Source organism: Sturnus vulgaris, chromosome 1 (genome assembly GCF_052056855.1).
Source record: "Sturnus vulgaris isolate bStuVul1 chromosome 1, bStuVul1.hap1, whole genome shotgun sequence".
Classification (NCBI taxonomy): Eukaryota; Metazoa; Chordata; class Aves; order Passeriformes; family Sturnidae; genus Sturnus; species Sturnus vulgaris.
The window spans coordinates 115,600,383-115,615,425 of NC_142243.1; the positions used below are offsets into that span (position 1 = coordinate 115,600,383).

At 35.2% G+C, this 15,043-nt stretch overlaps 1 long non-coding RNA gene across 1 annotated transcript; it reads left to right on the top strand.

Annotated features, from left to right (window-relative positions):
* The first annotated feature begins 5,128 nt into the window (after positions 1–5,128).
* On the top strand, positions 5,129–14,693 carry LOC148225434 (uncharacterized). Its single transcript, XR_015807305.1, has 2 exons — positions 5,129–5,392; positions 14,374–14,693. It is a non-coding gene; the product is annotated as an uncharacterized LOC148225434 (long non-coding RNA).
* The last annotated feature ends 350 nt before the right edge of the window (positions 14,694–15,043 follow it).

Sequence of the window (15,043 nt, forward strand, 5' to 3'; positions counted from 1 at the left end):
ATAAGGAAGCATTTACATAGGATCATATTAATTTCAGGAGGGTGTTTAACATTTCTGCATTTGCTGGATCCATCTGACCAAAAAAAAACTGGTGTGTAATGAAAATGTGTGTTGGAGTTGTTACTTTTGAAATCAGAATAATATTAAACAAGTTTAACTTAAATATTTCAGTTTATACATCGGACTTTGATGGAATTACAGTCTTGCTATGAACCATTAAGGACACATTATTCCATATTATTAATTGAAATGGCATAAAACTTATAACTTGTCAGCATAAGAAAAATTATACTATACTTTCCTAATGCCTACAGAGAGCTGTATTTCACTATCTTTCCTACTCCCTGGATACTGCTGTTGTCAGTGATAGGCACTTTTGAAGTGCAAAACAAACACAGGAACGCTTTGTTCCTCAATACTCTCTGCTTCACTGTCTGAGTAATTCCCAGATGACTCCACTGCACTCTAAGGGGACACATTGGATTGGTTTCGGAACTGGAGAAAAGCTACATGACTATGTTTGAAACCAAAAAACATTTCATTTCCATCGTTGTAATTCTGCCTGAGTATCTCTAATGTTGTGCTGCATGTTTTCTAGAGATGTTTTTCAGTTTTTTTTGAGGAAACTTCTGCAGTTGCTCTGAACATTGGCTTCACTTATTAGAAAGTCCTTGCTAAAAGACAACTGTTTGTAGGAAGAGGTATTTTCAGAAACAAACAGAAGCTGCAAGGAGGCAACAACAAAAAAAATCATATCATTCCTATGTAAGTTTGATAGTGCAGAAAGAATCAGCATTGCATGGGTGTGTAATAATCACCCCAAACCTCCTCAAATGAACTCTTTCTGCTCTCATCAATTTTCTGACATTTACAAAAACATTAGTCAAACCTTTAGCCACAATCAAGAAATTGATCAGTGATTATACAGGTGATAAGCAGATGTCTGAAAGTACTCATATAATGGTTTTTCCTGATTTGAACCAGAGGTATTCAATACCCTTCTATTAATCACCACTTGTAAAATTTCAGAACTATATCTGTGTTGCAGAAGGGCTCTGGATAAACTTCATAGGATCGGTGCTGGCTCCTAAACTGATAGCTGACAGAAGTGCTGCATCGAAATGGAGAGGATAGTTTTGGGTTGCTCTCTGGACTTCTGTTTCATGCCCTTGTTCAGTAAAGGAGAACTCTCAGAGGACACTTGCTGGTGGATGCTTGTGTTTTCAACCAAAAGAAAGCAGGGAAACAGAAAAAAGCAGGACCTCAGGGAAGGGATAATACCCTCCTGGGTTTCATCCCGAAATTTCATCAGGATTCGTCTGGTGCTTATTTCCAAGACTAGAGGCTGGGGTTTATTTTCAAGTTAAATGGTTACCTATTGCATCAAAATTCTCTCTGTCCTTTCTAAGCTGCCAGATAATTTCTTCTCTTTACAAAGGCACTACTATAAAAATGTGTGCCTGAGATACAATGGAGGTACCCAGCACCAGCATCTGTCCTTGATTTTCCAGAGCAGAAACAGTTCAAAAATCGAAGGAAAATATCAAAGGCAATTGATATTCTAAGCGGTCTCATCTCCACAGGGACTTTTTACCAAATACTCAAGAAGCAAAAATTCCTCAGCAGTGAGACTTTCATTCTAGTCTTTCTTCTGTTTTGAACTCTGAATACTCCTTTCTGTGTCAATGAGATTCCAGAATTTCAAGAGCTGTTCAGAAATAGATTTACCTTTAGTGATTAATTACTGTATATAATCAGTCTACTAAAAAGATGAAGTAAATCCAGTTCCATAGACCAGAAGAAATTAGTTCCATGTTTCAGCAAAGTACTTACATATTTTACACTATTTCTGCAATGAAATGTTCCAAACGAATGCACAGAAGGACGTTCTCATAAGTTTAGCAGTCTTATTAGTGTTAGCCAAATAAACACACTAAAATTTCTGCAGGAAATGAAAGTAGAGGGTATTTCTTTACACAATTTCCCTCTATGTCAATAAAAATGGAGGCTGCATGGATGGCAAAGAAAAAGGAACAGTCGTAAACGGCCATCTAAATTCCAAATGCCTTGCATATAAAGGGAAACATGATGTTTGTAATAATTGGATTTGGTATTAAACTTTAGATGTCAAGAAGGAATAATTCAGTATGACATTGATGATTATTCTGATAAATTTCTTTGAATTTAAACATCTAAATTTAAAAGAAAGGCATCACAACTGAAAATAGCAATTCTGTGTGTTGTAGGGGATTACCTTGCTTTTACAAGGTCATTTGCTTAGTGAAATATTCTGTATGTAAATAATACCATTAATGCAAATTTAGCAGTACAGAGTTCCATGAAAATACTGAGGAATGGTAATAATGACATCAAGCTACACAAGGGGCATATATGTTCATATTTCTCTTTCTGATTGTGATGAGTTTGATATATCCATCAACATAAACATCACTAGCTGCGATAAAATACAAAGAACTTGGAAAAAAATTGAGAGATATAATTGTTGCATTTTCCTTTGCAGGTTGTTATGATTTTATACCTCATGATGCTCCCTTGATGCAAAATACCAGTGTAAACTTTTGAGTCATTTTACTATTTAAGTAGTAGATGTTCAAAATTCTGGTGGTTTGGGAAGCATAAAGACTCATTCATTTTTAATTTCCCCAGTGCAGCATCTTTAGCTTCCTATTTTTCAAACAGCATATCCAGGGAAGTTACAAAGGCAGTAGCAAAAATCTGCCAGAAGCTACCGTAGGAAAGAAAAAACTGGAAAAATCTTTCCAAACAAGTCTGTCGCTTTCTTAAGGTCTCAGAGTTTCAATGGAGGATTACTAATCAGTGGATAAATTACCAACTTTTCAGTAAAGTGTTATTTGCACCATTCCTTTTTTTGTCTTTATCCTCGTTGATTCTTCTGTGGAAGTATTTAGCTTAAATCATAAAAAACTGTCATCTGAGAAGACTAATTTCTTCCTGACAAGCAGTTTTAAACACCAAATAGATATTATGATTCGAACAACCCAATGTGTAGGGTGCCAAGAAAGACTAAATAGTTTTATAGGTCAGCTTCCTCCTGACTTGTGGCTAAAGACTGCTCAAGCTCAGTTTCCTACAGGCTTCCTTTGTGTTCTTTCACAACAGCAGCCACAAAAGAAACATTCACTTCTTTGTCAAAATACTGAAAAGATTTAAATGTCATTAGATCAGTCCTTGCTACAAATAGAGTTTTTTATTGAGGATAGCCTGTCTCAGATGGTGCACAGTACATAGAAATCATTCATTATATACCTGTACATATCTTCATATACTTGTACTGAAAACCATTTGTAGATTTAGATCATAAAACTGGCTATGTGTCAAACAAAAGGCAGACTTGGACATTGTGGCTCCTTAGTGCACAGCAGTACAACATTCTTGAGCAAGGTTACTACAGCTTTTTAATGGATATTTGCTTGGGTTTTGCAGTTATGTTCTAATGGTTGATACTATAAGGAAAGAAAAAAGTGAAGTGTATTATAGAATCATAGAATGGTTTGGATTGGGAGGGACCTTAAAGATCATCTAGTTCCAGATTTCTGGCATGGGCAGGGACACCTTCCACTAGACCAGGTTGCCAAAGGCCCATCCAACCTGGCCTTGAACACTTCCAGGTACATGGCATCCATAACTCCTCAGAGCAACCTATTCCAGTGCCTCACCATTCTGTCAATAAAGAATCTTTTCCTAATATCTAATCTTAATCCATGCTTTTTCCATTTAAAACCATTCCCTCTTGTCCAAATCTAGCACTTCTAGAAGAACATTGTCTTTTCAGGAAGGATCAGGTTAAAAATAAACAATAAAGCAAATGTAAAGTTATAATCGCTGATCATTATCTAGAGACTTTTCCCTGCCTCTTGTTTATGTAAGTACGTCTTGTTAAAATTATTCCCTAACGCCTGAAGAATTACCTCTCCTTTGTCTTTTAGGGTAGTTTTTCTTAAAAACTTGTCATAAATCACCCTCTGCCTTTGTAGTGACATTGTAGTCTGATGCTCCAATATGAATTCTTTGTTTTATAAAGAGTGAATTCACAGATATTTTAAGTATAGTAATTATGGAGTAGGTTGATAGACACAAAGCCTCCATTAATAAATTTAATGCAAATTAAAAGACAATAGTAACTGACTGTCTCTTAACTATAAGTGTTTTTTTGTTGTCAAATAAAAAAAGATACATAGTTAAGTTTATTTTTGGTTGCCTCCTTTTGAGAGAAGAAATGAGAATGAAGACAACAAAGGAGAAAAATGAAGACTAGAGGGCAGAGATGAACAAAGAGTGTTGGACAAATAGCTTATTTGGCAAATTAGACATTTCGATTTGTATGGAACAGATTGTAGAACAGAAAATGCTGAAATCAAGATGATCAAGGAACCGTCATATACATTAAATAGTTGCACCACAGAGTATGACATTAGAAAAATTTGATTCATTGAGTCCCAAGGACAGATGGCACTAACAGATGAATACTGTACTTCCCTTTAAATGGAAATAGAAGAAAAATGCATATGACAAGACTATATTCGAATTATTCCCCTAACTTTATTAAAGTTCCTCAGGTTATGAATTTAGGCCCGAGAAAACTATGTCATATTTGAAAAAGAGTTAAGTATCTCAAAAAATAACTCAGGTACTTTGAGACTGAAGGCTGGCTAAGGAGATACCAGTAGTTGCCAAATGTTTTGAAACAACAGAAACAGAACAAAAAAATCAATAAAACCTCAAATGAAAAGTGAAGAAAGAAATGGGGAGGTTATAATTTGCTACAATAAATCTGACATGAAGTTTTACACTTGTACTGAACTTTATTCCTAAACTACTCCAAAAAAAGATTTTCCATCCAGGCAGAGAACAGCAGTGAACAGCTGGTCTACAAATCGCTTTCTAAAAATTTCACTTTTTCTTTTCCTGTAGCTTTTCTAAGTGGCCTGCAGCTAGAAATCTGCTCCTATTATTTCAGTCCAACTGCTTACCAGAAATCTGAGACATTGCCAGTCCTTTCAGTGAGTTGTGGTCAATGGAGTTTGGCATCCCCTGAGGCTGCCTTGTTTCCTTCTGCTGGACACTTTGGAACAGTTTACAGGTCTGAACATGACCTGAGAGAAGGGCTCTAGGAAGGCATTTGGGCAAGATCTTGGTTTTGCAAGAAGAGACCTGTCTTTCTTCTGAACAGGAGTTTGCATTTGCAGCTCAATATTGCTCTTGACACCTGTATACATAGAAGACCTTACTGGATGTTTTTCTAAGGATTTGTGATAGAATTTGCATCTCTTTTGCTTGCTTTTCTAAATTTGTGTTCTGTCATTTTTTTAGGCATCAAGACCTGTGAGGAAAAGATGGCTGAGACGAAAAGGTAAGAGAGGCAAGAATCACTGTACTGATCAGGGAGTCTGCAGCTCATGCTTAAACAAATAGTGCAGTCAGGAGCAGAGAGACAGCTTTCAGCAGCAACTCACATCTTCCCAGGGGCCAGAGGATGCTGCAGTTCACTGTGACTCAAAAAATTGCCGAGATGCCTGGAAGCAGCAACTCACCTTTGAATACACAGCAAGGAGAACAGCTGTGTACAAGTCTTACGTGTGTTTTTTTCTTTTCTGAGTCAGTTTTCTTTAAGAATTTCCAGGCTTTTTTGTTTGTTCAACACTATTAGGTTTTCCTTTTTTTTTTTTTTTCTTTTTTTAATTTACTGTTTAAGAACCTTTTTGGAGACATCACAGAGAGATATAATTCTAGCTACTGCCACTCCAAAACTGCAGGGTTTTCAGGGTCCTGCTCCAGAAACTCAGGTGTCCAGTGAGAGAAAGAGCTCTGTAGTTTGAAAGCAGGTTATAACTCTGGACCTCAGCAAAATGAATCTTGTGCAAAACTGCTTATGCCTTCAGTGAAAGAGACAGTAGGAACTTGTTGATTTTTCCCATCCTACAGAAAGTGTAATTTGTAAGGCAAGAGCCGATAGCTGTGGTTTTCTAAGTTGTTTGGCATTCCAAATTTCATAGGCTGTACAGATATCATTCAACTCTAATATCACTACAGTTTTGAAGAACAAAATTAAATCCTTGCAGTAGGCAATTTAAAGCTTTCTCTCATCATACTTTTGTGTTCACACGAATAGGGATAGTAGTGACATAGCAAGTAAGAACATTCCTTTTCCAGCAGAATTCTTTTGCTCTCTGGGCCTCTGTTATCAGGCAGGATATGCCAAGGAAAACTGAAATCTCTGTTTTAAGACATTCTTATAATATTTCAGTATCAAATTTAATTTCAAGACTGATATTTTTTATGCTTAAACAATTTCTTAAGCTTGCTACCTTAAGATTTTTAATCTTATCCCATGCAGATTCAAATAATTTCATACCATTTCTGCAATAGGATACTGATGGGATACTGATACTGTCATTTTGTCCTAGATTTTTATGATGTAGTTCTTAAAGTGTAGTAATTATAGTCATAGGAACTTTGAGAAATTTTTTTTCATAACACTTGCATCCTGGACTCAAAATTATGTTCTTTCATGTTACAAAATAAAATAACCCTTTTTAGAAAATTTTAATCACAAGAGCTGTTAGTGAATTCCAAACTAATTAAAATTAAATTTAAATTTAAATTTAATTTAAAAAAATTTTTAAAAGGATCTTTTCTGTGATGTAGAGATCACTACAAGTTGTTCTTGATAAAATTTGCTCTTCTAAACTTGCTGTAAGCACTGAAGGACACCTGAAGCAGCCAGAAATAACTTTACTAGCACTACTTCTTTTCCTTCTTCCCATCTCGTGGCTTGCTAGAACTTCCTGTGGAAAGCTTCTGCAATTTCTCAGGGAAACCCAGGCTTCTTTATGCTTCTGACAGTTTCCCTGTAATTTTTATCTACTTGGATCTGTGTAATTTTTTTATTGAGCTGAGCTATATAGCTTTACTTACTATTCTAGTGATTTCTGCATTAATAGATAAATAAAATATTTGGTTTAAAAACCCCAGAAAAACCCTAAATTGTAGTTTATTTTTTTTCCCCCAAAAAGCTAAACTTCTATTTTCTGTGCGTCCTATGTTGCCTGTGATGGGTTTAGGGTTTTCTTTTTTATGAGCAGTGGAAACTTTCTTTTTATGAATATGCGTGCGGACAAACTCCTCTTCATGAAATAAAAAACAGAGGCAAAAGTCTCCAAGAAGCACAGAGTATGATTTGGATGGAAATAAACGTTGCTGAACAACCACATTTCCTTTTTTCTTGAATGAAAACAAGGAAGTTATTTTTGAAAATTACCTATAATGAGTCAAACAATATAAAATAGGGGCAGTGTTTCTGCTGCCATTCACCAATGCCACTGAAAAGTTCACTCCCAGCACTTCTATACAGGCAGCTTAGTCTATTCATGTACTCCAAAATAGCAGAATTCCCCTGCTGCATATCTTCTGAGTTCTGAGTTAAGTCACAGTCTGTGAAAGTCCTTGTAGATATTTCTTACACTCAATGTTTTTCTATTTATTATATTAAATATTTTAGTGGGTTCAACCTCATCTTGCAAAAAACATCTACTTAGATTTACCAGCAGTTTATACTGAGATAAAAGAGAGGTGGCAAATGGGTTAACACAGAAATACCATGAGATGTCTGGGCAGGGACAAAATACAGTGTAACGTATGGACACAGATTTTTCTTGTACCATGTCACTCCTCAACTGTGTGAGGATCTATGGGTGAAGATGTAGCCAGTGTTATCATTTTGTTAGCCCAAAATAAACAAGTTTTGTCTTCAAGCACTTATTGCATCCCTGTCTGTTTTGTTGGTAAAGAATACTTTGTGTCACCTTTCTAGGTTTCTTAGCTCTGCTGATAAAATAATCCACAAGAGTGTTATACAGTTAATGTTTCTACACTAACAGAAGGATTTTTATCCTCTGTAAAATGGCAAAGCACAATTATATATAAAGGAGAAAACAGAACCTGCCATACTTGGTAGTCTATTTCTTCTTCCTCTCCCTGCCCCTGCAAACCTGCAGACAGAAAATATGGACAATCATTTCAACATAAAACCTCCTCTGGTGTCACTATTTGCATTTTCTCACAATAAGTGGTGAGTGTGCTTAAAGGACTGCTATTCTTTTTTGAAAGCTTCAGATTGCTTAGTCATAACAAAAAGTAAAGGAAAGGAAATACTTGGAATGTAAAAAGTTTTCTTGCTGCAGTTGTATAACATAAATTTTTTTTTGCAAATAGAAAACAAACTTAATGTGAACATGAAACTCCCTCATCTAGCAAGTTGCTAATTCTCAGCCTAGAAATATTTGCTGATTGCTAGGCTTTTATTAAATACTTATGTAACTTTCTCAGCCCTATTCATAGATCCATTATGAGATTTTGAGAGAATATTTTTTACCTCATGAGAAAGTATTTCCAATATTTTAAATTTCTTTATTTATACATTATAAATCTGGGATCCAAAGACTAAAGAGCTGTCTCTTTCTACCATTACTGAACATATTTCTCTAATAATGTAGCATAACTGTAGCATATTTCTGCTATTTTATTCTTACAAGAATATTCTTACACAATATGTTTAATCTTACTGACATTTAATTTTTATTTTAAAATTAGTAGCTTAATGCAAGTGTCATAGCAATGCAGATATTTACATGGCAATAGTAGTTCACATATTTCTGTATTCACTGATGATACCTGTGCCTGGTCTCTGAAATCCTTTTTGTGATTGTCTTGATTTTATTTTCTGGTTTGCTTATTTTTTTTTTTTTTTTTTTTTAATTAGTACTAGGGCTAGTTCTGTAGACACTGACTCACAATTTTCAGTGTCTCTGTGGAAATGTGATGGTTTCTTCTAAACCAATCCTTGCAGCATCCCTGTGGGAGATGTTCAGGGAAGGTACTGGAGCTAGGAACCATTTTTATATGACAGAATAAATTCTATCAGATCAAAAGGATATGTTCAAAGAACTGAGGCATAGCTTAGCTTTTCTTACTTGTTTTCCAAGTGAATGTTGGGAATTGGATTTGGGAAACATTCATGGATATGTTATATTAGGAGACAGTGTTCTGGAAAGAGGCATATGTATGTAATTTCTTTGCATAAGCAAATCTTTATAACTTTGCAGGAGAAATATGTTGCATTTATGCCTGTTAGTCATGGGAAAAACAGAAGGTTGTGGTTAAAAATGCTAATTTTGATTAAAGAAGGCAGGTCTTCCTGGAAAAGCTGCTTTTAAAGTCTGAGCAAAAGCATCTGGAGCTCAGACCCTTAGAGGTGTCTAGGAGGATGCTGAACCCTGCCTGCAGGCTGCAGCCCACACACCCCTTCACAAGATAAAGACAGTTTTTATGACTTTCAATGTTTACTTATTCTTTGTTCCTCTCATAGAGCAGCAAAGATCATGAAACCAGCTTCTGTCTGCACCAGACAGTTATTAATAATTCTGAAACTGATGCTTCACATGCCTGCCATTCCTGACAAGCTTTATGCTAGCTATGGTGGGTAACGATGCCAACACCTGTGTCCTCCTCAGTTGTACACTCAGGCTGAAGCTTGTCTGTGAACGAATTGTACATTTCCTTGGATGTAGGTTTGAGTTCAAACCAGGTAAAAAAATCTTCCACTGCCTGGGTAGAAGGACAAAATACTCGGGAGTTTCTTGCTTATCAAGACATGTTGTTTTCTTCTGAACAAAGAAAGAAAAAAACAGCAAAAAAATCCAGTGACGTTTTTCAATATTTTCTTTGGTTTTGTTTCTCAAAATAGCAAGCAATTAATCTTTTAAAATATATTTCAAATGAAAGCTCATGTAACAAAACGCATGACTATAGTTCGGCAAATTATATTTCTCAAGCATAACAAAGTAGTGGAAAAATTAATCCTAAATTTGTTTTGAGTTAATAGCTTGACAAAGCAAATAAGTGATTTGGCAATGAAAAAGATTATCTAAATATGCACTTCAAGAAAGTAATTTTTATTGTCAGACTTATTTCCTCAAATTAAAATATTTCTTAATTTCTGTAACATTTCAACTGTTCTGGTAGACACAGAAGTTTAATACTTCACAGTTAAGGTGATAAATTCTGCTCTTCATTAACAACATACGTGACCACATGCATTGTCTGAGATCTGATAGGGAATAAATTTGATTATCTCAATTGTATTGCAGACAAGTGCTAATGAAATTAAAGTCTCTCTGCAGATTAACTGCGTATAGTAAGGAAAAGTCCTTCCTTTGTTTCAAATTAAACTGTGTTAATACTATTTTTTGTTGTTTTTAATGTATGTGTTATGAAAGATGGAAAACAACTATTCATCACTGAATTTCTCTATATTACAGAAAGTTACTCTGTAATATTTCCCCCACTGCTGTCTCTTCTCAGCTGAAACATCCTGTTTTGCTTTATTGTTACTATTATAGGAAACATATAATAATCTCTGTTGTTAATCCTGAAAATTTACATTCTTTCTAGCAGTGAGGGGAATCAGAAAAGCAGACTGTTTGAGATATTTCTATGAATTGATTGATTCAGGTTGTTCTCAGGAAGAAATCATAGCCTAATAGAATGGTTTGGGTTGGGACAGACCTTAAAGATCATCAGCTTCCAACTTCCTGCCATGGGCAAGGACACTTTCCACTAGACCAGGCTTCTTAAACTCCATCCAACCTGGCCTTGAACACTCCCAGGGACAGGGCATTCACAGCTCCTCTGGGCAACCTGTTACAAGGTCTCACAGTAAATAATGTATCCATTATATCCAATATAAATCTACCCTTTTTTAGTTTGAAGCCATTTACAATAATTATAGTTTTATCAAGTGAAACTAAAGCCCTCCTTTGAGTCATACTTCAAAGTGACTCTTCAGAATCCAGAGGTGTAATTTATTAACATGTGGGTGTATTCACCTTAATTGTGCTCCTGCATTGGACTGCTATTGTGGGGACAACTGGAACTTTGGCAAAGAACACATGAATAAGTCTTTAATAATTTAGAAAGTATGTGTTTGTCTTGTCCAATTGCCAAAATATTTTATAAATAATTTCTTTGCCCATTACTGTTGACTGTACTGAGAAGTTGAATTTATTCAACTTTACAAAGAAATCCATTTTGCTGCTTTTTATTGATGTACATTGTAAAATGGATTTTTAATTACCTTCTACTTCTATTGTTCCTCTTTCCTTTTCTACTTTAGAAACAGCTAAGCTGTCATCTGAATAAGACTTCTACTAAAAATCTGTGGTTTTTTTCTTTGGCTTAATAAGAAGTACAGAGCTAATTAGACCTTGATAACAAATTCAGGTTGAATAGGCCAGAAATCTTCTTATTTGCAAACAGAAAGTACTTCTGATAAATTCTTTCCAAGCGAGCAAGAGAGAAGCCACTGCCTGTCATACCTGACTTACCAGCTTTTCCTCTCAGTGATGGTGATAGGTTCTTAACTGGAGGTGGCCAAAAGTAGTAGCTTCTCTTCTCTTCTCTTCTCTTCTCTTCTCTTCTCTTCTCTTCTCTTCTCTTCTCTTCTCTTCTCTTCTCTTCTCTTCTCTTCTCTTCTCTTCTCTTCTCTTCTCTTCTCTTCTCTTCTCTTCTCTTCTCCCTTCTCTATCCAAGATTAATTTATCCAGATGTGAATTCTTCCTAGGCCTATATTTTCTTTTAATCCACTTATACCCTTCCATTTTCATCAAGTTCCTTTAGTGTTTTAAATGTACTACCTTCTAAAAAACCAATATGTGTTCCTCCAAACAGTGCAAACCGTTTCACATAAACCTTATAAAGGATGAACTACATTTTGCATTTAAACATTAAAAAATTGTCTTTGTCAGTCTTAATATTGGCAAAAGTCATTTAACTGGTTTATGAAATTCCAGGATCTCAACCATTTTCTCTATACTTGAACAGTAAAACGGAGGGGGGTTCAGCATCTTAAACACATTTTTCCTAAAACTAGAAGGTATGTATGATAATAATTTTTGATTCACTACAAATAATGTAGTGATCCCTGGTTTAAATATAATATGCATAACTCCTTTTTTGCAGGCTAGAAGGTAAACAGGTAAGTGTGTACATAAACATAATCACAATTTATTCAGATTTTCTAATGTAGACCTGAGGCAAATTTATCACTTTTAGAAGGGGAGTAACAGCACAAGGGAGAAGTTTCTTACAAGACAACCTGAAAGATTTTGGCCTTCAGTTACAGACAGGGGATTCAGCTAAGCTAAGCTAATGCTCTTCTCTGTGTAAATCCTGACCTTTTGCTACAATGTCAGTGTACTTGTCAACTCACAAAGGACCACAATTTCCCTAAGTGTTTATCCCTTCTCCATGCAGGAAGCCATAAAATTCCTTATGAGTGCAATTGTCTTGTCTTATACAATGTGAAGGTATAAGTGTTTCTGATGAATCCCACATGCTATAGCACATGGCTCTTCATAGAGAAAGCATTGGATGGAGACAGCTGCTTGAAACAGCTCTTTGATGACAAGATCTATGAATAGTTCTTGTAAATGCTGTGATGTAAATATATGATACACTTTTAACTTGCTGTTTGCCTCACTGATTTCTCATTAGTCTTTCTTAATAGCTGAGGTGTGTGAATTTATTTTGTGATTATAATAGCATTGTGTCTTTTATTTTTTTTTAATAAGTTATTTTGCAGAAAACTGTTTTATTTAAATGTTATTTAATTAAAGCTGGTATGATGCATAACATGTACCTAGGTGACATGTTGGTGAGAAACACTGCTGGTAACTGCATAAACACTAAGACTGAGATTGAATCTTCTACAGCTTTTGGATATATGCCAGGCTTGTTGAGTTTCAAAATAGTCTAGGAATTCTCAAGCTTTTATCAAAAGCACACTACTTTATTTCTATAGCAATTCCAGTGCTATAAACTTAATGCCTCTTTTTTTATTTGTGAAGGTGCCTCCACCATGATTAGTAGACTAGCACAGCACTATGAAATGCACACAATAAAGATGACATTGTACTTTACCTTCTTCCATTTATTGGAACTGCAGGGTGCTGATTTTAGAGCTTGAAGCAAAAAAGGTATTTCGAACCATATGGGCAGAATCATTTTTATATTTAATATAATTACTGTCTAAGAGCTGAGACAAAAGTGTGGCTCTTGTTACATACACCATCTTCAGGAGAAGCTGTCTCCAAACCACAAACCAGTCTTCACCTCCCTCATTTTTCATAAATGTACTGATCTGATTGACCACCATGACTGTGTGAGATTAAAGTGTTGTTCTAAGGTGTCTGCCCTCTTGCTGCTCTCCAGCTGGCTTTGGAAATAGTGCTGGACTTTGTCCAAGCTGATGAAAAGTAGATCTGTACAGATAAAACTGCCTTCTCACTACTATGAGTTTAAGCCCCAGAGCCAAGAATAAGGTCTATTGCTGTTTAGCTTCAACTTCACAGCCTGTAGAATGGTTTAAGGCACAAATCCGACATTTATGAAGTCTTTATACTTTTTGAAGACTGCAGAAACAGTAAAAGATAAAATAGCGCTTCTGAAGACATAATTTTTGCTGAATCTCCAGGGCTTGTTTCTCTCTCTTGGATAGTCTATGCCTTTCCTCAGTGCTGGTGTTTTTCATGTAGAAGAAAGGGCAATTTTGAAGTATGCCTTGCGCTGAAATATATATTACAACAAAGTGCCCTTTAGGTAGAGAAAAAATCGCCAGAGACTGTGATCCTAACATATATATGTATTTCTTTACCAATTTCTGCTCTGACAATGTTTTAAACTAGACTGCAGATATTGTTCTGCTTAAAAATTGAGAGATTTGCAAAGATTCTTGAAAGGTGGACAAAAAATTATTGTGAATTTATTGCTAGTTACTAGTAGGCACTACAGTTTTCTATTTAGTGAGGTGGCATGAATTATATTTGAATATCTGTACTAAGTATTCCATATAATAGAATGCAAAATAAGTAAAATTGAGCTAATTTCTCCACTTTATATATGTGGTTGTTTAAAAGGGTAATGACTAAAAATGGTTATTTAAGTGTCTGGTAAGAATCACACCCTTGCATACTGTGGATACAATTTAGTAGTGTAGTGAGTCTTCTCAAATTAAAAGTAAAATCTTAAAACATTGAAGAAGTGTTGCAAAACTCATACAAAAATATCTCCTCTTGATACTTTGAGTCAGAAAATGTTGCAAATTTTATGAAAGTCTGTACTTAGGATTTTAGCCTTGTGATATAAAAAGTTTAGGGAGTTCAAGTGAGAAAAAACACTCTGGGTATAGAATTAAAAAATTTTGGAAATCTGTAGCATTTTCTTATAAACCATTATGTGAAGTCTCAATAGTCTGGAAAATTATCTCTTTGTGCACAGGTGACGTAAATCCAAACTCTGAAACTTGGGATAAGCCTTAAGAAAGAATTTGATTTGAGAACCTGTGTGCTGTGAGTGAGAGCTGGGAAGCATTTCTGGGAGCCTAACAGAGACACTGATGAATTCAGTTGCAAATGTCTTTCCAGGAGGAAGACTGATTTGACATGACGAACCCCAAAACCTACTAACTTGGACTTCTCTTTGTGATTTTAACTTTTTTGTTGTTCTCACATACGCAAATAATATATAGCACTTGTAAACAACATATTTGCTCTGCTTGTTTCTGTAAAAGAAAAAGAATACATGGAGTGTTTTCAGAAGTTGTCTGTCAGTATATTCAAACCTATTCCTGCTGATAATGGAGAAATATTACAAACTACAAAAGTTCTGTTTCACACATGAAAACTCTTTAAAGAATTTTGGGTTTGGGATTGCCTATTTCTAGCTGCTTTTATTGTCTTGCCCTTTTAAAGTGATGCCCATTTTAAAAAGAAATTTGGTATTGTCTTTAAAAAACCCAATACTTTAATTTTGAAAAAGTGTTCAAATCAAATCTATTTTCCAGTATGATGCAGAGGAAGAAAAGAAACAACAGAGGACTGCAATTTTCCTGTGAACAGCAGTTTATGATTTGGAACAGGCATTTGTTAATTCTGGAAGGTGGAATGAA